At 42.5% G+C, this 26,844-nt stretch overlaps 2 long non-coding RNA genes across 4 annotated transcripts; one reads left to right on the forward strand and one right to left on the reverse strand.

The window, feature by feature from the left end:
- Positions 1-729: 729 nt before the first annotated feature.
- LOC114002616 lies at positions 730-3,602 on the reverse strand. The gene is made up of 2 exons (XR_003545927.2): positions 2,686-3,602; positions 730-1,158 (listed from the first exon to the last, which is right to left on the reverse strand). It is a non-coding gene; the product is annotated as an uncharacterized LOC114002616 (long non-coding RNA).
- On the forward strand, positions 3,234-26,350 carry LOC120323127. Of its 3 annotated transcripts, XR_005563309.1 has the most exons (5): positions 3,234-3,329; positions 4,315-4,441; positions 15,833-16,028; positions 18,781-18,868; positions 23,785-26,350. It is a non-coding gene; the product is annotated as an uncharacterized LOC120323127 (long non-coding RNA). The 3 variants fall into 3 exon arrangements; XR_005563308.1 differs by lacking the exon at positions 23,785-26,350 and having other exon boundaries at positions 18,781-22,399; XR_005563310.1 differs by lacking the exons at positions 4,315-4,441; positions 23,785-26,350 and having other exon boundaries at positions 18,781-22,399.
- The last annotated feature ends 494 nt before the right edge of the window (positions 26,351-26,844 follow it).

A 26,844-nucleotide genomic window follows, 5' to 3' on the forward strand; every position in this document is an offset into this window, starting at 1 on the left:
ATGAGTGGGAATCTCCAGAGGGATGTAGCAAGTTTAAGGAAGAGCCAGTGAAACTGGCAACTAAACTGAACAAGGAGATGGAGGAGTTGATTACCAGGGGAGTCTAAAAACAGAGTCTTCAGTTTGGGGAAGAGAAAGTTGAGGGGGGATATGACTTGGTTTTAGAACATCATGTTGGCTGTGGCAAAGTAGCTGTAAAACCAGTGCCAAACCTTGGTACTCCCCTACAGCTGAAGGACGAGGGGAAGCAGGGGCACAGGGGGGAAGGATGTCTGAGCAGCCTGGTTGTCTTCTGCAAGGAAAGGATGGACTTCTAGCCCAGACTAAAGTCTTAACAGTTACAGCTGGTTTTCCTACAGCATTGAAGTGAGGCCAATCCTGTTTAATATGCATAATCATATCATCAGTCAAATTTTGGTGTAATTTCAGACTTCCACATTTTAGGAAATTAGTCCCTGAGTTCTTGCACCTATCCCTGCGTGGGAAAGTAAAGGATTTGGTAAGAGAATTAAAGTGGGTAACTCTGCAGCTGACAGGATGAATTATCTTATGTGGATTATTCAAGGTTTCATTCTTCCATTTTGTGCTCAGATTGTCCTTTTTAACCAAGGAAAAAGTGTTCCTTGACAACTGGTATTGTCATACTGTGCATTTAAGGACTTCAAAGTGAATAATTTTAATTCCAAACTTAGTGCCAACCAGTGTTTCCAATAATTAAACTCTCTGATCTCTTCTGACTCCATTTATTTAAATAAATGACTTAAGGGTAATGAAATCAATTTGGATTGAAATGGAATGATTTGGATTAGTCAAGTCACTCAGAGGTTGTTCCAGCCTAAATCATCCCAGAATTTTATTGGTTTTTGTTAAGGCTGAAGCCACATAGTCTTTGGTCAAATTAATAAAACTTGGGAAGGAAAAGGAAAGGATGCCCGCTTCTGAAATCTTTCTGCATGCAAACTGCTACTGGTTGCAGTAGGAAATCTACATCTAGCACTTGTCACCATTATAATTTTCAGATTTCTGAGGACTCACTCCCTTGCTGCACAGGTCAGAACTTCTGTAGATGTGAGTCCTAACACCTGACATTTCTGGCAATCCTCTGTCCTCACTGCAAGTCCCTGGGTCATCGTAGAGCCAGAAGCTCTTGTTTGTTCCCTGAAGGGGAAAACGTGGAATTAGGAGCCAGCTCCTTAATGTCTACTCACACCACTAATTTCATTTCTTCAGTGGAATTACTTGTGAGGGTGCAGAGTGGACAGCGTTAGTTAAGTATGCAAGTTTTCATCCGAATTTATCCAGAGGTGTCTGTGACACTGTCCAAAACCTTATTGTGGATTTGCATTTTCTGTAGGAGCTTTGGAAAAACGAAAACAAACCCAAGAGATTCTAGAAGGATCATGTAATATGTCCTTTTTGCAAACATATGTAGGATTCATCTGTCATTCCCCTGCAGCAGACTGCTCTATGTTAACACTTGTGGTATCGGCTTCTACATCTGGACTGAAGCAGGTTTTCATATGACAGTAATTATAATACTCTTTCTAGGTTTTTTTTTTCTTATTGGAATTAGATGCACCCGGTTGGAAACCTCTGAATCCACAGCAAGACTATAGCTGCTTTTTCCACATTAATGAGTAATTAATTTTGAACAGCAATCCAAAGAAATATTTAATTGCTTACCAATAAAGTCAGCTTGCTGCAAAGAAAAATTTCCCTCCCCTTAAAAAAATAGTTTTTATGACAGAAGAATTCTTTATGATGTGAAACATACCTATTTTGGAACAGTGAAAACTTCAATTAAATCATTCTTTCGGGCAAGTGGGTCTGGTTTTCCCATCTTTTGCCTAATATTTTACTACTGCAACATTAGCATTAGTCACAGAGTTATGTCTCTGCTTAGCTTGCCAGAACGTAAGGGTGAAATTCAAATGCAAAGAAAGACTTTGTGGAAACTATTCCTGAAATCAGAGAGGGACTGCGTGTTTTATTGTAGCCCAGGCCACTGAGAGAGCTCCAGATGCCACACGGATGCCCAGGCAGTGATGTGTCCATACACACACCTTTGAGTTTTACTTTCCTGTATCCTTATGGGTACAACGAGTAGGCTTGGCTTGGACAGTTCTGAAAGAGCCCTCACCCAAACCAGAAGACTTACTTTGGCTTTACTTTGGTATTACTTTTTTTTACAGTGGGTAACATTTTCCTCTTGTTTCTTCTTGCTGGCCTTTCCCACTGGCTGTTGGATATTGTCCTCAGCCAGGCAACGTTAGTGGGAAACTTGCTCCTTATCCCATGGGGTGATCCCCTATGCATCTATTTGTGATCTCACGCTGTTTTCGCTTTATTTTATGCAACCACCTTTAGTGGAAGCATTTCTGGTTTTATTTACTAATTACTGTCAGGGTTTTATAGTCTTACTGGTACAATCTACTCGAAAGAGCCCATAAGCTACAGCAAATACAAAACATTTCTTTTTACAAAACATTTTTTTTTTTCACAAAATGTGGTTTAAATAACAGTCGTAGGCATAGTTCCCTGGGAGAACCTTCCAATTTTTTCATGACAGGCTCTGTTTCCTATTAAGAAACGTGTTCTTTTGATCAAGGTGCAAATCGACTGTTTCTCATGCTCTTCCAACACTAAATATACACTTATTTCAAGACATTCAGAAGCTTCATGTACCTGCAGATGGCTGATTTTTTACATCCCCTTCCTCATGGACTACCTCACGTTGTGAAATGGCTTCTTTAGTTCTTGATGTTCCTCAGTCCTGGGAATACAAATTCTTCCTGCCCATCTCCAAAGGCACACACAAAAGGCTGGTGATCTCATATCCCAGAGCTGCCCCGATTTGTGGGAGCCCACACCTGCTTGGTTCACCTTCCTTATTGTCTGTCCCAGGCTGCAGCTGTGCTTTGTTTTCCCTCATAACACTTGGCAGTGGTTTTTTATGGCCAGTGTGCAACGATGGCATACAAATGAATCAGAGAGCCAAACCTCCAAAGAAAATTAAGAGAAACAACAAATCGCACCTAAAGAAGCAAAGCACCTGGGGTACTCAAAAGAGAATACTATGGAGGAAGATGAGCTCTTGTTTCCTTGGAGCGTCGGGAGGGATTTACAGAGGAGAAGGAGCGGGGAGGAGAAGGAGCGGGGCCGGCCCTGCACTGGGGGCGCTGCTGAGGCCGCGGTGATGGCGGCGCTCCCGCCTCGTGAGGCACCGGACCCTCAGCTCTGGCGGGTCCTGTCCAGGCTCCTTGTGGGCGCCGGTCCCCCCCCCTTTCCATGGGGAAAGGAAATGTTCGTTCACGCCACAGATCAAACAGGTAAAGGCTCTGGTTTTGAGGGAGTGATTCCCTTGAAATTCCCCAGCGTGTCGCGCGGGCGGAGGTTCGAGCAGAGCGCATTATATGGGGCTGCTGGATTGCCCCATATAATGCACCTGCCTTACTGCAGCCCTGGCGGTGCTGAGGGGAAAACCTGCATGGAGAAGGTCATCCTGTATTACGCTGGTGTTTGTTCACCGGTGCAGAGCAAAACCTCACCCACAACGCTCCCAAGAAAGGGGTTCGCCTGTGCCAGGAGGGGGGTGGTGGCAGGAGGGGAGTTCGCCACAGCTCTTGTACAGCAGGGCTTGGGAGTTCCCGGAACGCTTCGATCTGCTTGTGCCCGGAGAGGCCGAGGGAGCTTTGTGTGTGTTGGCTCAGTCATGTTGCACATTTCTGTGTAGTAGCTTAACTTAAACGTGTAACTTTCATCAGTGGCTATATCTAAGTCCTTACTGAAAAGGCCAAGTTCAGGCTAAAGGCTTACATAGTAAGTAATAACTACAATTTAAAATCAAGTTTTGGAAGGCATATATGGCACTGGCTTTCACAGTATAAACCAGGCCTGTAAACATGTTACCCATACTTAATGCACCTTTATACTTGATATCCATTTTAAAAGTTCTTGCTTTCAGACTATTTTTACCATTTGAGAAGTCAAAAAGAAAAAAAAACCACCAAAACCCAAACCCAACAAAAAACCCATGTAACTTAAAAACAGGAAACATTTAAGACTTAAGCCAAAATACCTTTATTTTTTTAAGTAATTGAACACAGTTATTCGTGGCTTTGGGTTCCTTGGACCTAAATTTAGCTATGATGGATTTTTGGCCCTAATGTCAGCCCTGTGAGACTTGTGCTTATTCATGCTGAACTTCTTCAGTCTGAGACGATGCAAGGTCAAATGAAATCTGACTCTTTCGGACCAATTTATGTCTTTACCGTGCTTCTTACTGGCTAAACTAATTTGGTTTGTTTACACCAGCTTCCAAGTTCAAAAGTGAAACTTTAGAAGAAGACAGTTAACCAGTGGAACAGATTGCCAGCAGTGTGGTGTGAATTTTCCATTACTCTCAGTCTAAAACAAGCAAGTTTCTCTAGAAAAAATGCAGGTGGGTTGTGTTGAAGAAATTCCAGTGAAATGTCTGTTTGTGCAATAGATAGTCCAAATTGCTCTCGGAGCCACAGAATAGACTGGAGCTCAGGAAGGCACTTGCCTTCTAGGGTAACCAACTCTCAATCTGTCTGGTGAAAGGACCTAATATTGTAAGAAAGGTCACTGTAGGCAAGAGATCGTTGTGCTGTGAGGACTGTCCATTTGTTTCAGTATGATTGTGTTACCTTCAGTTTAAGGCTCTGTTTTTGAGGACCTCTCTGCATGAGAGTTACAGGTATTTATATAGTAATATAAAGAAATTAACTTCTTTGTGTAACTGTAGGAAAAGGATCGGTCAAAGATATTTTTATACCAAGTTTCTAGATTTCCCCTTCTAATCTCAAGCTTGTCAAATTGATTAGTGAGTATTACAGTGTTTAAATCATGCAGATTCTAAGTAGACATTAAATAAGCTAGCTCTTAGTGGGTGATTCATGGGACAGGGTGCTGTAGCAGTTGAAGCTGAGTCAGGAAGGCTTTGTTCAATACCTGACCTTGGGCCCACTGAGTAAACTCAAGCAGTTAATTCTCTTCTTGCCCCGGTTTTGTCAAATCAGTGGTTTTACAGACCTTTTTTGGACTTGAAATGTTTGCAAAATGATGTCTGAGAGCTGTTTGAATTATAATCCCGTGGAAGTACAGCCTGTGTACAGATCTGGTTTGCATGATGTCTCCAGTGCTAGTGTTCTAGAGCAGCATGTTATAACTACGGCAGTTCTAAAGTGTGGGGTTTTTTCTCTTGAAGGTATAAACCTCCTTGCTAGAAAAAGGGCGTTTTGTTTTCAGACTTCAGTGAGAGAATGAAGACATGAAGAACCTTTGCAGAAAAAGAGCTAGAATGTATCACAGTGGAGTGGGATCTCCAGCATGGAGACCTAGAGGAAATGGCAGTAGCTCAGAGCTTAGGAAGACCCAGTGGGGAACTTGTAGCAGACACACAGACTTACTTAGGATTGGTCATAATTCAGTTTTCACTTAATGTATTTCAAATGTGATTTCCTACATTTTGTCTTCTGATACATTCAAGCACAGCAGTTCTACAAGATTCACTTTGTCCATACCAGACTTTGTACCCTTAAATATAAATCTTCTACATCTGACTAATAGAGAGCCTCAGTTGAGAGAAATAAATTTGATGGAAAAACTAGAAAGTTGCAAAGAAAATGACTGTGGTTGGAAGGCTAGTGTTTCACCCAGTTGATTTAGTTCCTTTTGGAAAGATGTGCAGTGAGAGGCAACAAAAACACAGGCTAGCTCCCAAAAATGCAGTGAAATTGTACATTGAACTGTGATTGGAATTCAGAGTCAGAACCTTGCAGGATGTTCATTCCGTGGAAGAAAAGCAACATGTGATCCCAAAAGCAAAACCGTGAGTATCTCTGGCAAAGGACAGTGTGTGATGTTTAGCTAGAATATCCCAGCAGTGCCACTCTGGAATGAAAATTCAAAAAAACTTATCATTTTCAATAGGATCCTTGTTAAAAGCATAAAACACTCATGATGATGTTGAAGGAGCAGTTTCTCAGTAGGAGCAGGAATGAGTCACTGTTTGGAAAACACATGCAGAACTGATGCAGTCAGAAGTACCTGACTTGGGTATAAGTGAGCTACATCTTGTCACAGAATCACGAAATAGTTCAAGTTGGAAGGGATCCTTTAAAGGTCATGTAGTCCAACCCTCCTGCCATGGGCAGGGGCATCTTCCACTAGAGCAGGTTGCTCAGCAAGTAGAATAATCAAACTGTGTTGAGAGGGGATAATCTGTAGGTTTTGAGTGACTGGTGATAAAATTGTTCAGCCTGAGCAGTGACTGAAATGAAGAGGTCAGACTGACATCTTTCTCTAGGGATAATTTCTGGATCATCAGAAGTTAATTTTTAATTCTCCACAAAGTGCTGTACCCTCAGGTAATACTACCTGTGTGAATAGGTACTGCGTGTATTAACATAACCAAGCTCATGTTTGAGAGGCTGGTTTTAGTATCCTGATTGGGAAAATAAGATCTTTTCCGATAGCATTTTTCATGGATGTGTGAGCAAGATCAAATAGCAAACAACCTGCTAAAGGAAGTAAATTCAAAGCTGTAATTTGTAGTTTATAGATACATTTTTTTTTAGCCTGTCCCTTCTACTTACCCCTTTGTAATAAGTGAGGCTACAAGGGAGGATGCAGGAAAATGCATTCAGAAGTTTGGAGTTTAACCTGTTTGGGATTGCTAACAGATTCACATTTGACTGCAGAGAAGCCAAACCTTTAATTTTGCCTTTTTTTTGTTTGTTTGTTTTGCTTGAATGTGATGAAACCTGAAAACCCATATGGAAAATATGGGTTCCTCTGAAGGGAATGTACAGAAATATTACTGATGTGTCCCTCAGCACTCTTTCTCTGCCCTCCACTCCTCTTACACGTGCATGTTGCTTATTCTCTTAAACAGGTGAGGACTTGGCAGTTTCACGAGCCTGACAAAAATTCCACAGTTAAATTAATAATAAAAGCCAATTTCTTCAATAATTAATCACAAGAAACACTGGCATTTCTCTGAGAAGACTTTTTCTCAGCTAAAGAGAAATGTGTAACGCAGATTTCCCAAATGCAGAACGAATTTTCATTGCAATGTGCTTCTATTTTAAATTTTGGACATTTGTCCATGACCCTCTTGTCAATTGAACACTCTGGAATATTTTGTCAGGTTTTCCAGCATTGTTGAACTGAGTTAAAATGTAATTGACTAAAAACAAATAGAACAAGCCCCTCATCTAATAAATGTCAGTTCATGCTGACTGGAAAGAAAACACCTTGTTCCTGCCCTGTGACCCCGGTGCTTGTGTTAAAGCACAAAGTCTCCAATCATACAAGTGGAACATAAAACCTTTCACTGTTCACTTTCTCCGTGTAACCAAGCAGGTATGTGGGAGTGTGGGCAATATAAGAGGCTGGCTTTCTGTTTATGTAGGAATTTGATAGTGCATCTCACAGAGTAGCCTGGTAAAGGCTCAGCCAAAGATAAGGCTCGTTACTGATGAGCACATGGATCAGATCCTATAGAGTACCTGAAGTTAAAGACTGGTCTGGACTTGGGCATTCTGTGTGGAGCACAGGGCAGACATCCCTCTGCTGATGGTGGCCAGCGCTGTGGCTCCTGAGCTGGCAGAATTCTGCCTGACTCGGTGTGCAGCCCTGCCCTGCTTGTCAGCCCTGCTCAGAGACCTGCACCTTCCTGCAGAGCACTCCTGAACTCCTCGTGCAGCACTGGAGTGGTCCTGTTCTTCAGGAGACATCCTGGAAGATGATGGCCATGATAACGATATGGTGATAGATGAGCCGTGACTGGCATTGCTGTGGAGACCCTCTCCCTTCCAGGGAACTTTGTGCTCTGCCATACATTGGCACAGCAGTGCCTGTTCCTGCCTCTTGTCTCTTCTTCTTTGGAAGTCTATGTAAGTAAGTGTTCACGCCCTCTTTTAGTTTATAGTCGGTCTTTGGAGACCAAGTGGTTGCAAAGAAATCCAGAAAGAGGGGCTGGTTACAGCTGTATTGAAGCACTTCAGGAGCATACTGATGAGCAGAGGATGAAACCCCAGATTTGTAAGTGAGGATTAAACAAATTAAACTTTCACTGTGAGTATCTTCTGTTCTTGGGTTCAGCGTCCCTCTCCAGAATCCTTGGTGTCGCAGCGTAGTGGCAGGCAGGTTAGTTTGCCCTCTTGCTGGCAGCAGGGGATGTGTCAGTCCCGTAGGTATCCTGCTGCTTGCTTTTCCAGTTTCCCTCTCAGTGTAACTCACTGCTTCCAAGCACAAGCTCCCGACCTTCCCTTGTGCACCCTGCCTTGTTGCGCGCTTTCTCCTGTGCTTTGCACTTTCTGTTTAGACAATAAAAGGACCGAAGGGAAAACAATGTTTCTTTATGTTAGAAGTGCGGCAGCCTCACATGTCAATATTTCTTTTCCCCCTATGCACTCTGACTTCGTTTATTTTTTTAAACACTTTGGCTTCTTTTGAGGAGATTCGAGTTCCAGAGCAAACCAGTTTGCACAATGTGCTCAGCTTCGTGTTACACTGAACTGATCGCATTTGTTATGTCTACCAGCTGATAGAGTTTTCTGAAAATATTTAGCCTGTAATGTAACCCTCCCTGGTCTTCTGTTTTTATTGCAAACATGCAATTAATCACCCTAATTGTTCCAATTACCCAGAGGCCCAAGTGATTATGATTAAAAAAAAATAAATAAATAAAGATAATGATGGCATGGTGTGGCTGTAGGACCGAGATGAACACTCAGCACAGCCCAGGAATCTTCTGCTGGTTCTTTTATGTCTGGGGCGATGTCCTGGATGTGGCTTGATGCACGTGCTGGCTGTCACATAATCCAGCCTGGATAATCCATGCCTTTCTCCCTCCAAAACATTTCCCCATTTGGCACTACCAAAAAGTGTAAACTGACAAATGACTGCATGGGAAAAAGCTGAGGAAATAAGTGCACATTGGCCAAGAAAATTATGTTTAAGAAACATTAGAGCTGTCACTTGCATCAAAAAGAACCAGCATCATTTAGAGGTCACATATATATATATATATGAATAATTCTAATTCCTGAATATATCTGCAACCAAAATAAAAACCAAAATGCTGTTTCTGTTTTTTGTAAATTAAAACCAGTGCAGATTTTCTCCCCTCCAAATAATTCTCATGCTAGGAGTTTGAGTCTGTAATAAGTTTCGCTTGTTTGGCATATCCTCTGGCCCACTTAGAAAATCCTTGGAAATGGTTCTAAAAGTAATGTCCAAACACAAACCTATGAGCAGTGATCCTGGTTGGTGTGCCAGGGATTGCTCTGTGCTTCCAAGACTTCTGGAAATCTCCACAACTACTCTGACCAGCTCTGGGGAAAATAAAGCCAGCCATGGTCTGAACTTCTTCTCTTTAGAAGGAAATGGTGTTTTAATGTTCCAGAAAAGTGCAAACTGTGTGCTCTGATTTTGCTACCGAGAGGCTGTTTGAGGAGTTTGCAGTGTTCTCTAAGAAATGTATATGTTTTATTTTTTTATATCTATAAATTGATGTATGTATATATAGATAGGAGGATGTAATTCTTATTTCATATTAGCATTACATCACTGTTTTATCTATTGTAAATCTGGGTCACTCCTGAACTGCATTGCTGTGGATGCAGATGGAGCTGGGACTACAACACTGGTCTGAAATGCTGTTTTCTAATAGGATTAGTGAGTCATTTGTGTCCAGATGTGGATTTGTTTGGGGGAAGGGAACCAGGGTGGGGCAGGGAGATGGTATCCTGAATTCAGATCCCTGCAGCATCCTTGGGAATTTTCAGCACTTTGTTGCCCATCTTTGCAACTCTTCCTCAAGCACAGGGAGCTGCAGCTGGAGCTGGAGAGAGCCAGGGCAACTCCTGGGAATGAGCCACTCTTCCTCTCTGTGGCTTGAGGCCGACCCAGAGGTAGCCGATGTTAAGAGAGGTGTTTCCATGCTTGGAGAGATGAGGCTGGTTAGGATTTGGGTCCTCAGAGATGTGGGAATGGAGGTGACAGAGGTTCACAGAACCCTGATCACCAGGGAGCCAGCAAATGCAAAATAAACTCAGTCGAAAAAAAGTAAGGAGACCCCAGGGTACAGGTGGCAGAATGCTACCAAGACCAAAAAGACTAAGTTATTCCACTAGGAATTGGACAAAACCATGAGGAGAGGCCCACAAGAGCTGTTACACGCCACTATCCAGGGCATGAGAACAGGGCATTGAATAGGAGGTTTAATTGGTGTGAACCCAGACTTCCTGCTGACAGTACTTCTCCCTGGAGCAGTAGTGCCTTGGAAGTCTTTCAGCTGGGCAACTATGGGCTGGCTATTAAGCTCTGTAATTTCAATAGTTTCAATGAGGTTGGCAGAAGTCAAAGGGTACAATAATCTTTATATATAGGTTTGTCTTTGCTTGCACTCTAAAGGCATCCCTTGCAATCCGCTCTGGCTGTACACAGCTAGCCCATCATCTGACAGAAAAAAAGTAATTATAGCATTACAAATGTGGATGTGTATATTTTATGGGAAAAATTAGTATGCCACCCTGGTTAGTAAATATTTAGAAAGATCTGTAGCCTAGACAATGCTGAGGGACAAAACAAATGCCAGTTAATTCTGTATACTTTGCATCAGATTTCAGCTACAGTCAATGCCAATTATAAAACTGAATGAAGTGACACAGTGTATTAAGGAACATATAATTTGTCATACAGTGTCAACATTGCTGGCATTTTATATTTCTTGAGGTAGGACTTTTTAGCCAAGTCTTGTTAAGTGTCCCCGAATCTTATTTAGCATGTCAAAAAGTATATTCATTGTTAATTCTCTGAGTAGTGGAGAAGCAGACCTTGTGATAGACAGGTTTTGACAATCATAGCTGGGCTAAACCTCTTCAATGGTGGGATTTATCCTGTTACAAGTGTGCCGTGTTTGAAACCAGCCCTGCTAGAAAAAGCTGTTCACTGCAGCTGAGTGAGTGAAATAGCATTTACTTGGAATAGTGTGTGGGTATCTTCAGACTCTGACCTGCTGTATTCATCACTTCATCTTTAAAAAAACCAAACAAAACAGAACAAATCACATCCAAACGGGCAGAAATTCATCTTTTCTAAGAACAGATGCAAAACCATAAACTAAAATTATTCTTTATTCAGTGGCTACTAGACTTGGAGTCTGACAGTCCCAAACACATCCTGTTTATTTTATGCCACTTCTCTGCCCCGTGTCACAAATAGCTGGGACACTTTTAGCACGAAGTGTAAGAAGGCAAAGCAGTTTGACAGCTGAGGTGGCTTTGTCACCTAAAGCTGGGCAGTTCTGGGGGTTGTGAGAGTACAGACCGGCTGAGGCCCCTCTTTTTGGGCTGCAGGTGGTGCAGAAAGGCCCAAGTCAGCTCCCCAGCTCCAGCAGTGCTCAGCAGTGGGAGGGGATGGCAGACATGAGGACGCTGCACGCTCCTCCAGGCACTCTGGGAGTGTGGAATGCTGTTTGTTTTCCGGGAAAATTTGAGATTTTATATTTTTGAGATGATGATTTATTTTGAGACTTTGTGACGTGTGAGACAGCATCAGTTGGCACCAGTGAGCATCAGGGCTGTCCCTTCCATACGCTTTCGCTCCTGCCTCTTTTAATTCACTGCTGCTGCAACATGATTTCAAGAACTCAGAATATATTTGTCCTACACAAGCGTAGTGAAATCAGAAACCTTTTTTTTAATTAAAAAGATGAAGTTGTTTTGGCTGCAGTAAAATCTAAGAACAGTGTTTTACAATGAGGGAGAGATGTATGACATGCAGGCCTTTTTGCAGTACACTGTTCTTACACAACTCATTAGAGGGCCTAAAAGCCCTTTATTTTCTGGGCTGAGCCTGATTGCTATGTTTCTCCTATATAATATTTTATAAATTCCCATAAAAGAAAGAAACACTAGACTAAATTAACGTTTTGAAGTATTAGGACTTTGCAAATGAGGAATAGGACTTTGATTACTGCCTAAAAATTGCAGTCTAAAATGTTATTTTACATGCTATCCTGAGTCAAGGCTTATTTTAAAAACAATCTTTTGACAGCAAAAGTAAATTCACAAGACTATCTGCATAAGGCTGGATACATTTTGTGATGATGGTTTAAATTACCATCATCTTTTCAGCACCTCCTGATGCCATGAAAGGAAGCTTTCTTCACTGCTTTTCAATGCAGTGAGTCTGGCATGCTGAAATATCAGCCACACTTCCTAGGAAGATTTTCCTGCAAAGCAGATACCTGTAAGTGTAACCAATATCTGAAAGCTTTGGGTCTGATTCTGTCACCTACATGTTCTGGCTGTGCAAATTCTTCCATTGACGCCAGCATGGTTTTTTGCATAAAATAACTTTGTAAGCCACAGGATGAAGTTCTCTAAGTTACTACTCTGACTGTGTTTTGTGCTCTCTACTTGTGCTTCAAATAGGAAAGATAGTTAAAAATTAACACAAAAGAATAGACCTCATGACTTGCATTAACTTTTATTTCATTTTTGAAACTTTTTAACAACCTGCTGAATGACAGTGAGCAGGAGTCTTCCTTGACATATGCTCTTTGAAATCACAACTGAATGTGGTCCCTGGTTTAAGGAATTTTTACTGAGTTTTCATTACTTTTTTAATTACTCTGTTACTTTTCTGCTTGGCTGAAAGGAAAAAGCTGGTTCTAGTCAAAACACTGTAATTAAATGTACTGTGATGCAAACTCTTGCACAGTGGGAAGACCTGGCAAGTGGTGAGACACTTCACAGCTCAGTGTTTGCACTTGACTGTCTGCTCGTGTAACAGCTGTACCCAGGCACTGAACGAGCCCAGGCTCGGATACTGAATGTGCTGAAGCTTCTTTGAGCTTCTGACTTCACTTATGTTACTGTGCAGCCCAGCCTTTGTGCACGTCCTGCTTAGTGCCCAGCTCTCCATCAGGTACAGTAAAAACTCTACAAAACAGAAAACAAAACCCCTTTCACATGGTCAAAAGTGGAGTTAGTTGTGGGCTTGCTGGAGATTGCCCCTCTGGGATATTGAAAGCAAGGCAATTGCATCACTCACTGTTATCAGATGCTATTTAGAAATCTGGAAGCCTGAAAATGGAGGTTTGCACCTCATCTTTGGCCAGAGATGGATCATCCATAAGACACTTGTATATCATTATCACAAATAATTTTTTGTGTTACAGCAGTGTGTGGGGAGTGCAAATTCCAGACAGTTAAGCCACAGCTGCAACACCACCATCCTTTTGCTCTGAAAAATATGTAGGCAAAATGAACAAAACCAGCAGAAGACTGAAGAAAGGAACTGGAACTAGACTCAAATGAGAGCAGGTTGGTGAGAGCCAAGGCAGCTCATTGCCAGCCTGGATATCACCTCGAGGTTTGTTCTGCATCTGGTTCTGTGGAGTCTTGTTTGGGAAGAAGGAGCTAAGGCTTCCTGAGTGTTGTTCATCACTTTATTGTTTTTAATGAAAAATAGTTCATTTGCTCCTTTTGGCAGCATGCACACAGTAACCTGTTGCCAGCCTTGGTAGAGAACTGACACTGCATTTCCTTGTGTTTTGGATTCATCCCTTTGGATTTTCCCTCTGTGAGGCTGCTCTGTCTCTTTTCCCACCTTTCCCCCCGAGCTTTTGCACAGCATTGCAGCCATCTCTGGGGCTTCTGTTTGTGTTCCTGCTTTTCCCTGGCTCCAAACACCAATGCTGCTGTTCCAGCAAGGAAGCTACCCTGCTGAGAGTTTTCTCTTTGGCTTTCAGATACATCCCTTTTTCTTCTGTCCTTCTCAGTTCTCAGCCTGTTACCAGCATTGTCATCACCCAGTGCCTCTGCTGGAGCTGCTGGTGTCTGTGCAGCCTTAAGCCTGGTTTATCCAGTTTGTTAAACCAGTTTTGCAGCTGATTCATTTCACTTTAGAGGCCCAAAACTGCTGAGCATGGGGCAAATTGCTGCCAGCCGTGGGGAGGGGAGCATCCCTGCCAGCCAGGGTCTGGCTGCTCTCCCCTCCTGACACATCCAACAGCCCAGGAGAAATCACTTCTGCTGAAACTTTTGGTGAGGCAGAACGCAAGCTGGCCAAGACCTTGGGGTTAAAAGTCTTGTTTCTTTCTTTCTTTTAAAGTATCATGATGTAATCGCTTAAAAATAAATTTTAAGATTTTGGTTGTATTTCTTAAAAGAAAGATTGCCTTTCCAGCAGCTCAATTTCCCCAGCACCAAACTGGGAGTTAGTTCAACACAAACACAGGAGGAGAGTGTCATGTTCTGAAAAACTGTCTGCAGAACCTGCCTTTTCTTTTCTGGAGGGTTCTGGTGTTGGGTGCATTTTGTGCACGTACTGAACAAACTTCAGGAAACTTGTGTCTAAAGAAACTTTGAAAAACCCCAGTCTTAGATCACAGCCCTCTGTTGCAGGCTGCCTGGGAAGCAATGATCAGTCATTCTGGATGGCTCTTCAGATGCCCACTTTGTAGGAGTATCTTTCTTGCTGCTAAGCTGGCTCTTGCACTTACAATAATGCACAGTACGGTTCAGTGTCAGTTCTGTTACCTTCAGGTTTTGGACAATTCCCACTCAGACCCTGCATTTCTGCTTGTTCTGGCTACTTCCAATTGCTACAATTTATTTTACAGCTCACCTTCCTGCATCAGGAAGGCCACTTTCCCTGCCTTTGATGAGCAGCTCCTCGCTAGGACGACTCCTCTGGCATGTCCCGCTCCTTCCAGCCCCTCTATGTCCTGCACTGTCTGTTCCTTTCCCAATAAATCACTGGTGCTCAGCAGCCTCTGCAGTTTTATCTCAGCCAAATCTGCCCACTGGGTTTTCAGGGAGGAGCTTTGCTTTTCTGTTTTGGTCTTTAAAAACTATTTACCTTCAGGGGCAGCAGAGCGCCAGTTAAAATAATAAAGGCACTAATTAATTGACAAGATGTTTTCACTCCAATTTAATCTGCCAGAATTTAACTCTGCCTGGAAGCCATAAACTGTCTTCCCTTTCCTTTTGGTTTCCATACCTTTCAGCTTTAGCACTTGTAAGGCTTTACTTAATCTAGTGCTTATTGCTGAGGTAGTTTGAGAAGCCAGTGTGAAAACAGACACAAGTATCAAATGCATCTGTCACCTTCTTCAGGTTGTGTCTTTTTTTTTCCTGTTTGAAGGAGCATTTCTAAGCTGCCATATTGTACTGCTGACTGTTTCAAAGACTCTCCACTGAGGAGAAACTTAGAAGAGTATCACGGCACTAAAACATTTTCAGCAATGTTGTTAATCTTTCCCATCGTCTCTGGAAACTTTCTTGAATCATTGCTTTGGCCTTAAATTAATATTAACTTGCTAGACTGGAAGCAATTCATTTTAGGATAATTTTGACATACAGCTATTATTAAGTTGTGTTTAAATGTTGTCTAGTAATATATTCATCAAAGAAAACTGTTAGTAGACATCACAAACTCCCACATATCAGTTCCTGGCTTCCTTCCACATGTCCGTAATCCTTTTTCCTCCATCTCTCTTGCATTACCTGTAATTGCCTCTTGTATTACCCCCAGTGCCAATCTTGTCTCTTCTCAGATGAGCATTCAAAATTTGCTGGTTTTGATATTTTGAATAGTTAGTGACTTTAACTGTTATTTTTAAGTAGTTGTTTGAAGACGTGACCAGGTAATCTGAAGTAATGGGTAAAGTGATGCTTGAGAGTGTTTGTACATATGAAGAGAAATAATTATAATCAGGTAAATATTACAGCTCTGCTCCAGCAGTGTTTTAATGCATTACTGTGTCTTTCCCTTGCTGAATGTGTAGTGAGTGAGAAAGGTGGGATACCAGAAGCTCATGCAGCTGCACAACCCTGGGGAACACCTTATAAATTGGCTTCTGACCCCCAGCCAGCAAAGTGGGAATTGCCCAGTGTTCGTGGGACCACTGACCTGCAGCTCCTGCCCGTGGCATCAGGAGAGTGCCAAAATCCCTACAGGGCCAATGGCAAAGAACTGCAGAGGTACTTTTTTAATTTTCAAAGTATTCATTATGGTAATAATTATTGTCTGTACTACTACTACTAATTTGCATGTGGAAAAACAATCTGTGCAAGTGTTACCCATTTTTCACTAAACCCCACACAAATCTGCTGCTGTAGAGGAGGAGGTTTATTCACATTACGAGTGTTTAGCCTTCCAAAAGGTCACCTCTGCTTCAGGTATGGGCCACATGAATATTAAATGCAATGAAAGTGAAGTAAATGTAGTATATTGTACGGGATAAGCAAAGGCTGTAGTGTACACCATGAATGTAATGTGGTTTTCATTAGCAAAATATCTAAAAGGGAATTGGAAAATAACATTTAACAACTATTGCCCTGAAATCAGTCATCAGTTTAATTAAATAAACATAAGCAGGAAGTTGAAAATGAGGTCTGAAATCTTTAGTAAGGAGCACCATAACCGGTAAGATGCCACATCAGTGTTGGTAATTCATTAACGATGCTGGGAGAGATCACATAAAAATGACAGTTTCTGTTTCAGAAAGAAGTTGACGAAATGTTGGAAAATATGTGCTGCTGAAAGAGGGGGGATGTGGCCCCCTGTGACAGCACAGTGACTTGAGAGGAAGCTTTTTCAGAGACCCAGATTAAAACTGAATCCCTGCTTGGGGCTGTGCCTTGGGCGCTCTATCCAAACCCCTGTCCCCCATACGCTTGTCCTGGTATGCTGAGCCCTGGATTTGGGAACCAGCCCTCCTCTGGCCCCTGGTCTGCTGTTCTTTGCCCCCAGGCAAGGCAGATGTCTCACTGACTGCATTCATGACAAGATCCAGTAGGGAGAACAAACCCTCCCAAAAATTCAAATGAGTTTTTTTTGGTTGTTAATTAGTGTCCCTAAGTAGGACATCCAGGTATCTCCAGGTGACAGGTACCCTTCACTCTGGCAGAGATGGGCTGTGAGCATTTTGGTTTCTGTTCACTGTGACACTGTCCCTCTGGCACAGTGAACCTTACAAGTGCTAATGAGAAAACTCATGCTCCTACTAAAAGGCATTTTTAGACTCTCTGAACTCTTCAGAGAGCAACACTTGCTGCTGACCTAGAGCTTAAACCACCAGCACGTTGAGAGCAGAAAATGCCCAGAAGGTGAAGCAATATTAGGAACCTGAAGGGGAAAGGCAAAAAAAAAAATGCAAGGAAAAGAGGAGATAAAAGACAGAATAACTGTAGGAAGCCATCTGACTGTGTACAGCATACAAAAATGCCAAAAATGCCAGGGGAAGTACCTGCAGTTTATAAATTTAACTATCTCTTGCTTTTTAAAGAAGAGAAAAGCTTAGGGCTGAAGTAAAGTACATGTGAAAGTGAAACCTTATTTAGTTGGCATTGAACAGTGTCCTGGTGCCCTACTCCTCCATCAGACTGTGAGTGGGATTTTGTGCCAGGAGCTCATTCGGTGCCTTGAACTGTTCAGCCTGGGATGTCCTGGGAAAGGGGAAGATTATCACACTGTCCCCCAGATTGCAGAGCCAGTGCAGGATGGTGCCCAGCAGGACTGACTTCCAAACAGCTCACAGACACTTTGGGAGCAAATCCCCAGAGCTGAGAAATGCTTTTGTCCGGGCACGTTGTCCTTGCTCTCCTGGGACATGATCCCTAAAGGATCAGCGAGGAGGTCTGGGGAAGCACTGGGAGATCTGCTAAACTGCATTAGCTGGAAAATCCCATAGATAGAGGGAAAGAGGTTTAATTTTGTGTGTGTTTCCCTCAGTTTAGCCAGTGCAGAACAGCAGGCTCTCCTGATTAACCCGTTTCCCCTGACACAAACCAAATGGCTTACAGCTTGAGTAACTGTCTGTTGAGTCCCACGTTTATTATAAATTCAGTAGATGAAAAAATTATTTCAGTTTCTATGTTCTTTACAGCATTTCCCACCAGAGAACGCTCACACTTGTAAAACAATAAATGCTATAGTATAACATAGCAAAACTAGTAAAATGCTCAACAGTAGATAAAATTATTTACAAAGGACCATTATGGTTTCTTTTGGAGAAATAATGCAGCATTTAATTTTAAGGTACATGTGCCAGGCATAACTTTTAGATGGTACAAAAAGGAACATAAATATAGAAGTGCACGTGTGCAGTAAGGTACATTCATGATCTTAATTACTTCTCTCACTAAAAATAATTTGCCTCTGTGTTTCGTTTCATCTCTGCACCACCAGTTTCTGAAAAGCAAATTACTTTGCTGAGCAGTTCAAGGGAAAAACTTCAGCATCAAAACTCCTGTGTCCCACTTGGGCTGGTTTTAAAACAAGGTTTCATGGGAGGACTGGGTATGCAAAGGATCAGAGAGAAAGTTGTGTTGTTTTGGGGCAGTGAATGGATCAGGGACATTTCTTCAGTTAAACTAATTTGTTCCCTGATGAGGTTTTTTCCATTCTTGCTGTAATACTGAATTCCAGTGCAAATGTTGCCTGCTGCTGTCACAGGATGGTGGTTGGAAGGGAAATGCTTGGCACTGCCTCCCGTTACTCATTGTGCAGTCAAGTCAGAGCCAGCTTACAAGATGGGAAACTGCACATTAGCATAAAGAAATTTAGTCCTGGCAGCAAAAGATGCAAATCCATCACCTACCTGACCATTTCAGCCTCTTCTCCTTCTTAATGGAATAATGAAGGCCAGTGGCTTTAATGGCAGAGTGGTCGCTGTGTTTCAAGGGGCACTTGAACTCCTCAACCAGCTTTTTCTATTGATGTTCCCCACAGATGAATTTCCACCTCTGGAAAAGCAAAAAACGGAGACCCAGCACAGGAGGCTCTGCCACGTACAAAGTCCACAGGGGTGGCCAGGCAGGTTTGTGTGTTTGCTGTTTGCTCCTGGGGAGCAGTTGTTTTCTCCACTGTGATCCTTAAGTAAAGATTGTTCGAGGGACTTTCAGCCATACTAGAAAATCATTTCCCTAAAATTTAAAATTGGGAGGGGAATAAAGTGACTCAGTAAGAGCTGCAGAACTCAGAACTTTTTTTTTTTTTTTCTTTTCCCCAAAGGGAGCTCTACCCTTGTTTATATACTTTGATTTTCTATAACTGCTAGAACCACTTTGGCAAAAAGTTCAGTATTTTTTATTTAGATGTTGACATGTGTTTTTTATATTCTTAAGTTTAGGGAAATGGTGAATTCCTTCTTTTGGATTTTTTCAAATGTTTAAGTTGTAACTGTTGGAATCTGCTGGGTGTTTAAAATGGATCTGAGAAAGGAAGTAAGGCATTAGTTTTATTGGGAAAAAAAGAAAAAATATTTTGGAAGTTTCTTTAAACCAATGTTTTCCTGACATAATATAGAAGAATGTAGTTATATTGATTATAGTGTTTGAAACTGTCTAATATAAATGCCAATTCAGCAATAATTGCTGCAGTGAAATATTTTGTATTTATTGTATAATAAATGTTTCATAGAAATAACATAAAATATTTAGAGAAAATAAAATAGGATTAGAGGGAATCTATTGCATGGCTAAAGGTTTTATGTGGTGCTAATAGTATTTAAAAAAACATTTTGTATTAAATAGACTGTACTTCATTTGTATTTGCCATAGACTGTGAACAAAATGGATATTTCTAAAGGCAGACTTTTATCATTGTCTGAGGAAACCTTTAGCTAGCACCAGTCATATTCCCTCTTGCAGTTAATCAGAGTCTTAATTAAACAAAGCTGAGCTGAATAGGGAAGTCAGTGAGATAATTTTAGACCCTTAATCCGTGGATATAAAATCCTTAATCCACGGATATAAAATCATTTTCTAAAATTGGGAGCGAGCATGTTAACATGCTTTACGTGGAGGGGAACTGAGGCAGAGCAAGACTGCACATTGCTTGGGGCTGTGCTGAGAAGGGAAGGCAGGGAGGTGCCCAGGAACCCGGACACAGCCTGGGTGACTCCGGGTGCCTGGGACCGGCACTGCTGCCCTGCCCAGCCTGCAAACCTGCTGGAGCCTCTGTGCCAGCAGGCGAGCAGCAGCCTTTGAGCAACTTGTTTTAATTATGTGAGGAGCATGCTAGCTTTCCACAGTCGCCTTTTAATCTTTTTTATATTCCTGTTCACACTCTGTCACAGATCTGTGCTGCATTTAATTACTCCGGCTCAGCTCCGAGTGCAGGGGATGAACACGGGGCTGGGAGGTGGCTCCTCGATGCTGTGCAGACCCCACGCAGCCTTCAGGCCTTCTTTACCTCAGGCTTAGACAAATACAAAGGTCTTTGGGTTGCTGATCATGGAAGATCCTTGCAGATCTATATTTTTGAGACAGAGCTGTCGTTTACAGTAAATCAGACGGATTTTCAGCCTGGACCCACTTTGCCCAGTTGTTGGGGCCTCATCCAGTGAGATTCCGGGGCTCCAGGCCTTGAGCTGCACGACCCTTTTCCTGTCACTGCTGCCTGAGGTTTGTGAGTGGCACTTGCTCCTGTCTGGGTCACATGTGGGGCCCATCATGGTTTGGTTTCCCTAAAAAACAGGAGTCTCCAGCACATTCCTCTGCCCCTGCCCCAGAGGAGCCCTGTCCACCTGGTACCAGCCCGGGAATACGTCTGGATTACTGGAAATACTACAGACAGCATTGTGATAGCAGAGCTTCATGCTTCATCCAAAACCTCGTGGGTTTGGATCTGTAAATAATCCTGGGGTCAGCAGAGGGAGCCCAAGGACACACAGTCTCGGTGTTGGATTTTGGACCAGCTCAGTTTTCTGGGTGCTGAAGTGTTCTTGACATAAACTCTCTGCCTTTGAGTGTTGCAATAACTTATTTTGAAGCCCCCAAACTGTGCAGCGGCTGTGTGGGGCCACCTGGGTTGTGCTGGAAGGAGGAGAGCTGAGAGGGAGAGCTGTTACTAGTAGAAAACCCTTCAGGAGGGGACTTTTTTCTTAATATTTTGAATAATGAGATCAGCACAGAAATCCAAGGTGTGCCCACACGATCCTCTGGTGACGCCAGTTTGGCCAAGAGTCTGGGTAGGAGGCAGGATTGGACTTGGATAGAGAGAGGGGTTAAACAAAAGTCTGTGCAAAATACTACTTTAGCTGGGATTTGCTGTGGGGTCTTTGCATCAGAAAGATACTGATAATGGACATTACAAAGATTATTGGTATTCTTGTTGTCTAATTCCATTTTATTACTTCTGAATGATCAGATGTCGTTGCTCAGCCATAATGCCCATCTGATTTTTGAGGGGACAAAAGTTATGAGACAATCACTATTCTCCCTGGCACTGCTCAAAACCATTGAATTCGCCGGGAAAATTCTGGGAAATTGATAACAACGGCAACTTTTTTGATCATTGAAATTCACGTTGATTTTCAAGGTCTTGTTGATGTGTTTGGTTTTTTTTAACTGCAAACGGAGCCCTGTAAGCCTGACCTCGAACAAGAGATGGGCGTTTTCAGAGGCAGCAGAGAAGCAGGGTCCGGGCAGGACGTTTCCATACCGTTATTCCAGAGCCGGAGCTCCCTCTTGTGAGAAAGAGAAATAGCAGAAAAGTCCAGGACTGTCAGCGTGCAGGGAAGGTGGTGTTCAATAGGCAAGCGATTTCCAGTAGCTTTTCCTGTAAATCTGCACACACCTCCGTCTACTGGGACAAGAAAACATGGGATTTGAAGCTACGGTCTTGCAAAATTTGGAAGTGGCACCGTAATTTGTAACAGGTCACTGTAACTGTGATCTGTCGCAGTTCTGATGCTTGATAAAAATACAGAAGTGTTTCTCAATGGAAATAATTCCCCTGTTCCCCCCTCCACCCCTCAGCCCAGTGATTTTTGTCTCTGGCAAAAAGAGCCTGGCTTTGTCAGCTAATAAAAAGCAGAAAATAGAGGAATCTGTCAGAAGTGATAAATACTGTTTGCATTTTTGTGCTTGCTGTGCTCAGTGTCAGCCGTGATGAATTGGTGACTCTTCTGCCATCCTCAGCAAGGAGCACCAGAGCTGGGCTTTCTCATGTCTGTGCCAAGACCATCTCCCTTTGGCAAGGGGGGTCTCCAGCCATGCACTGGGTGCTCAGGGTGTAATGGGATACGTTATCCCCTCGCCAGACGTGTGGAGGTGACTTCAGGTGTATTTTAGCTTGGGAACATTTATGGAAAATACTTGGTATTTTGTGAGATCTGGTGCACTTCAAAAGGAAAAAAAAAAGTGTTTCAGAAGTATTTTTATGAGCCCTGGGATTAAGTTCTTTCTGGCAAGTGTGGCTTAGTGGCAGCCAAAGGGGTGACTGTCACCAGCAGCAGCACTGCCCCGACCCTGTGCGAGTTCAGCTGTGGGGCTGTGGCAGGGCCTGGGCATTTGGGGGTCCTCCACCTACTGGGGTCAGACCCTGTCCAGTGCCTGCTGCCAAGCACAAGCTGCTCCTTGCAGAGAGGAAACAAGTGTCTCAGGAGTCTTGTGGCTGGGTTTATTTTGCTGTTGGTAAATAACCAGAGCTCCCAGGTTTGCCATCGGTGCAGCTGCCATGGCAGTAACACCAAAGGCAGAGTATCTGGGTTGCTTCCCCCCAACCCATCCCCACCAGGACCTGTCACCTCTGTCCCTTTTTCACCAGGGAAAGGACAACTCTTGCATCTTGTTGACCATCCCCCAAAACCAGGGTGCACCCAGGTGGTGGTGGCATCTCCAGGGACTGACACTTTTTGGATGTAGTTTATTAAATCAACCTCTTTCCCCTCTGCATGGCAAGAGTTAATTGTGCTGGTATAAGAATATTATTCCAAGGGATTATTATTTAAAAAAAAAAATAGCGTTTTTCTTACAGCAGGGAACGTGTCCAATAATTGATGTGGGAATATTAATGCAATATGTATGTTATCAATTTAGAAAAGCAGAAGACATATTTCCTTAAGCTTCTAATCATTTGTACATATGACCTTCATTTATATAGCAGAAGGGCTCTTCCAGAGAGCTACAATTTGCTTCAGATGTTTAGCTTGGGTATTTTGCTTTACCTTCCAACTGCCAAGTTTGGGATTATTTAGCAGTAAAATTAGAAATGTGGATTTGAGTATGTACCAAAGTCCTGACAGGTGTTAATGGAACTCAAGTTGAATATTTTATTCTTTAAATAGTAAAATGTAAACCTGCATTTGTTTAGCTTTGCCTTCCTGCCAACTATATCAGGTATCTTGTGTGACTAGAATCACTGTTTTCTGTTCATGGTCTTCATGGCAGTTTCCAGTGCCTGTTCCCAGCTCAGCCTGTATTTATAATCCTAACAGATTTCAGCTCCACAGAGAATTCCTTAGGCAAATGTGTGGTTCTCAACTGAAAGAGATAGGAGAGAAAACTCATTATGCAATATAGCCCAGATTTGCAGAATGTGCCTGAAGATGCAAATAGGCACCTAAGAGGATTTCTCAGAAGGAAATGAAACCCTGGAGTTGAAATTAAAGCAATTTAAGGCAGTTGTGAAACAAACAAACAAACAAAACCCACTTAATGCCCTTTTTCATTTTTGTGTGTTCAGACGCCTTTAAAAATCTCTCTCTCAGCCCATTGCAATTCAGCAGTTTGGGTTATATTCAGGGCAAACGGTTCAGAGGGATTTCTTTGGTACCAGGTTTGCTCAGGTTGCTGGGGGAGGTCATGCCCTGTTTCAGAAAAGAGCCCTGGCTGTTTAGGAACGATGTAAGACACTGGCACAGCGCAGGCTCAGCCTTCCTTGTCCCAGGAGATGTCCTGGGAGGGATTTACGTTGTCTGAATTTTGATGTCCATTTGTGCCTCCTCAGTTCCATCCTGGGACATGCTGCCTCCTCCTTCGGAGGCATCTTTCCCTTCCCAGTGCCAGAGAGGAAGCTGACAACTCATGGGCACCTGGAATACGGTGAAAGGAAGCCTTTCCTTAGTTATTGAAGAGGAAGACCCAGAATCTGCTGTCTGAACACGCTGAGCTCAGATGCTGGGAGGAGAAGAGCTGCTCTGGGACTCTCTTGTTGCCATTGCCCCAGGGAGGGGGGGATTTCCTTCCAGAATGAAGGAAACCTTAAAGCATGGAAAAACAGGTCTAATCCTACAATAAACCATTTAATGCACTCCCTTCCTAGCCTAGTCCCTGGCCAGTGTCTCCACATGCCCTCCCATGTCTCTGTATCATCCAGCAGCTCATTCTAGCCCAGTGCCTGCCCCATGGGCTCACTTTGGGGGTTCAGAGTCACAGCCTCTCAGAAAGGAGGGTGAAACTCTTTGGAAAAATCAAAAAGGCTGAAACTTGCTAAAGTTTTGAAAACTAACACCATGCTTTTCTTGGTGTTTTTAATTAATTGAGGAGAACTTCTATATAACACAGGTCCAGAAATGCACTTTTAAAATTGAGTCACTTGGTTTTGAATGAGAGTTACTGGCTCTGGCCAGAAAATCTGTGTTTGCACAGAAGAATTATTTCATTTTCTTCTGGCTTCACCACCACTACAAAAATCTTTTTTGCCAAAGGAATGGGCAAATTTCATCTCAGTAGGAATCCAGTAGAAAGCTTGGTCTTGTAAGGGCTGTGACTGGATTGGGACTTTCTATAGTTGAGATGGTTTAAAGAAAAATGTCTGTCATGGCTTGACAGGTTTTGCAGCTCTGAGAGGCTGACACATGGCCTTGCAAGGCTTTGACAGTCTAGATGGCTACAGCTCTCCTGCTGACTCTGGGCTGTGGACTCCAAATCACTTTGGGATTTTGCAGTTTGCTTTGAAATTTAAGCAGAGAGGAGCTTTTAGTGTAACTCTGCAGATCTCAGAAGGGCTTATCTCAGGAGGGAATATTCCAATGGCTTTGTGCTGTCAATGAATTAAATGATACAGGCTGGCTATTTTTTCATCTTCTGTTGCACTGATCTAATTTAATACAAATACATTACTGGAGAGCTGAACTAAAATCATGTACCTTTTAATAAGATCATAACACAAACCCCATTGAAATATTTGACTCTTATGCAATTTAAATTCAATTTACAGTCACTGTTTATTTTCACATACTTGGTGGTTGTTTTAAGCACTGGGGTTTTTTTGCACTGCTTGCATAACAGCTATTGCAGTATCCAACCGGTGCTCTTGATGTGCTCTGGAATTTGGTTTTTTGGGCTTCACCATTTAGAAAATGTATCCAGTTGAAAGGACAATCTGAGGAGCAGGGAAGCCTTTCCACGAGCAGCAACTGTTCCTGCTGTTTGGTGTGAACATAAGTAGAAAGTACAGTCTGAGAACGTACTCACCGCCTGTATTCCTTCCGTGGGAGCACATCCCATCCCTGCCACAGGCTACAGCCATTCCTGCAGCACACCTGAGCCTCTGGGCTTGCACATTCCTGGGCCGTGGTGCCACATTGGAATGAGGTCATTAAAAGTGTTGTCCACATGCTGGACTTGATGGTCTTGGTGGTCTTTCCCAGCCTAAACAATTCTGTGACTGTGTGCACATCTCAGCTCACCTGCAAAGGCACCTCTGATGGTCACTTCTGTAGCTTGTGAGGTGCTGCAGCACTGAACAGGAACAGAACAAGCATTTTGGTTTTCCATTAAATGAAAAGCTCGGGCTTGATCACATTAAAAGCTCCGAAGTCCTGCTGAAAGTTTGGCTCACAGCCCGGCTGGTGGAGAGCCCAAAGAACGGCCTTAGTGCTTCACTGTCAACTTCAAATTCATTTTCTCTCTCCCAGCTGGATCAGCCACTGAAGGTCATCTTATTTCAGTCGTCCCTACAGCGTCCTGCGTGCACACAGAGTACATACACGGGGTAAATGGGGTTTTCAGTCACTGGGGAAATGATTTGTAGCTATTTATAAAGCAGTGTTGTAATTTATTAGTTGAATTCTGTTGCTTAGATTGAAAAAGTATCTGACAGTCAACTGGAACCAGCAGTTCCATTTTAATTCCACAGGGTAATAATTTTCTACATTATATATAAAGCCTTACCCCAGTTATTATAAGTATTAGTTGGTGGGGTTTTTACAGCACCACAATGAGAAACTTGCCAAGCAATAAATTCCATTGAAAGGTTTCTTTGTGTCTTTAGGAAAAGCTTACATGAGATACTTCCCTACTTACATGTAATAAAAGGCAATAATGAAGTACACAGCACACAAGTAACCATTAACTTGGGCTATTGTGTATTTTAATGGTTTTATTATGGATAACTTTCCAAACCATACAGACTCAAACGAGTGCCTTTGCATTTCTCTGAATCTATCCTTTTAATTTACAGAAAACCTGATTCACACAGATTGTGGAATTAAATCATCACTCCAGCTGCTACGCTTTAAGTTTCCCAAACCTTTGTGAATCATTGTGTGGTTTTGAACAGCCTGGTTGTTGTGACATAAATATTTTTGTAATTGATCAAATATGTTTAGGTTTGGTTGGTTTATATTTTTAACTAAAAAAAAAATGTCATTTTTAGAAGAATTTATTTAATTTTTAGGAAATTGAATTAATCTTGTTTTTAAGACACGATTTCCTTTTTGTGTTTCCAACTAACTGAAGCACAGGAATTATTTAGATTTTTGTCTCAGACATTACAGCGTTGTTGGGCTTTGGATATGTTTTTTCTAAGTCTTCCTTCAAAAGCTCTAGAGTTTTTCCTGCTTGGCAGTTGTTAAGCTACCTGCCTCCTCCTTGTTTAATGTCCTAGGAATGAGTTCTGCCCACTTATGTTTGAGACCGAAAAAAACTCAAACTCTGATGCATCAGAATAAACAAACAACAGGACAGAAAGCCAAATGTGGCAGTGATCAGAAGCAAAGCCACGTGTGTAGGCTTAAGGCACAATTTGGAGCCTTTATGGATTTTAATTCTGGGAGAGGAGTGA

This window comes from Pipra filicauda, unplaced genomic scaffold (assembly GCF_003945595.2).
Source record: "Pipra filicauda isolate LSUMZ 115617 unplaced genomic scaffold, ASM394559v2 scaffold19_size4547281_pilon, whole genome shotgun sequence".
Lineage (NCBI taxonomy): Eukaryota > Metazoa > Chordata > Aves > Passeriformes > Pipridae > Pipra > Pipra filicauda.